Source organism: Cydia amplana, chromosome 14 (genome assembly GCF_948474715.1).
Source record: "Cydia amplana chromosome 14, ilCydAmpl1.1, whole genome shotgun sequence".
NCBI lineage: Eukaryota > Metazoa > Arthropoda > Insecta > Lepidoptera > Tortricidae > Cydia > Cydia amplana.
Genome location: NC_086082.1, coordinates 12237559 through 12239342, shown reverse-complemented (window position 1 = coordinate 12239342; position 1784 = coordinate 12237559). Strand labels below are relative to the sequence as shown.

At 37.2% G+C, this 1784-nt stretch overlaps 1 long non-coding RNA gene across 1 annotated transcript; it reads left to right on the top strand.

The window, feature by feature from the left end:
* Positions 1-724: 724 nt before the first annotated feature.
* On the top strand, positions 725-1227 carry LOC134654142 (uncharacterized). The gene is made up of 2 exons (XR_010097309.1): positions 725-958; positions 1094-1227. It is a non-coding gene; the product is annotated as an uncharacterized LOC134654142 (long non-coding RNA).
* The last annotated feature ends 557 nt before the right edge of the window (positions 1228-1784 follow it).

The window sequence follows — 1784 nt, the reverse complement described above, 5'->3', positions numbered from 1 at the left end:
TTTTTCATTAGGTAGAATTTTTGGCAGGTGTAACGATTTTTCTTGTATTTTTTATATACCTATGCATGCTGCTGAGCTGTTGCTCGTTTCGACTCATTTCAATTTTTATCGTACATGTGAATGAACAGGACTCCTTAATTGGACGAAAATCAGTGTGTTGTGTTAATTCATCGTAAACATCAAACAGTACCAATATCTAAAATACGTAAACATAGTTACGAGTAACCTGCAACATGCCATGTTAGCGTTATTTTTAATAGAAACTTATCATTGAAAATTGATTGACTCAGAGGAAGGATCCAATTCCGCAGAATTCTAAGAAATGTCTAATCTCTAAAAGTTTTAATGTGATTCATTAGATCTTGTAACTAAAGAAAATTATCAGTGATAATAGTACATTACCACAAATGCCTGAGAAGATAGAATTGACCGTCAGTTTCTACTTATAGCCAGTTTAAACTCTCGCGCGAGCCACGAGACGAGCCGCGAGCCGCGCCACGAGACGCGAGTGTAAGCGGTGGGCTCGCGGCTCGTTTCGTGGCTCGCAAGCTCGTCGGGCTAATATAATTTAAACACTAACGGCACGGCATAAGGTTTATAACCGAATGACAAGCCGAACGCGAGTGTAAGCGGTGGACTCGCGTCTCGTGGCGCGGCTCGCGGCTCGTCTCGTGGCTCACGCGAGAGTCTAAATCAGCTATTATATTATCTATAATTGTTTAACTCCCCGCTATTAAAACGGCACTGTATTCTTGGCTGGACAGATGTTACTAAGCCATGTTGTAGCGGGGTCATCTATAACACTAGTCAAGTAGTCACGCAATCGTTTTCTTCCTGGTCCTTTAGTAATATACTATCAGGGAATATATATTATAGTCCTGGGAGACACAAATGAAACCGTCGCCAAGATACCGCGTCACGAAATCTCATTTTATTTATTAACTAATCCGTAAGGGTGGTATTCCATGTGTCCAATTTATTGGTCCAATGTGCATTGCGTCTCAGTCTCACTCTCTCATTAAGTAAAATGTGAGACGCAAATACACATCGGACCAAGAAATTAGACAGGTGGAATACCATCCTAAGTCACGAGGAGGATTCCTTCAGATTTGTTTTTTCTGTACATTTCTCGGGTGACGCGACTGAATGAGGGTATTTTATAATGTTAATGCAGTAATGGATGATAATTTTAAGTTCCGCTATTATTACGAATAAAAGTAAGTAATAATTATGTAACTGGATTTTATTTCACATAATTCATAATTAACAGTGCCGCTGTAAAATTGCTATAACGTAAACACTAAGTGGAGAAGTGGCATGCGAACTATCTGATCTTAATTTGATTTGATATTATTATACTTATTAACATTACTCCAAATGGTTCTCGCTCAATTAAAAAGCTAAGATCTTGATCTTGAAGCACAGTACCTATAAATGCCTAGATTTTGTTAGTCGTAATTAGATATTTAACTTATAAATACTAATTGAAAATACAACGTTATTCCCATCATATTTATTTACAATGTTATATTGGTTTGATAAAAAAAAAGTTAACAACATTTTAGTACTTACACGTAATAAGTAATCGTAATCACATCAACATGACATAATAAATAATGTCATATTCTCATGAAAAGCGGGCTGCGGACGCGGGAGAATGACAATAACAGGATCTTTTAACGTGTATTATTTCAATTGAGGGTGTGTAAAAGTTGTTTCCTCTATCATGTCATTTATCACGCGATAACCGTCCCATGTACTGCGATAAAGATGTATGCCAACTA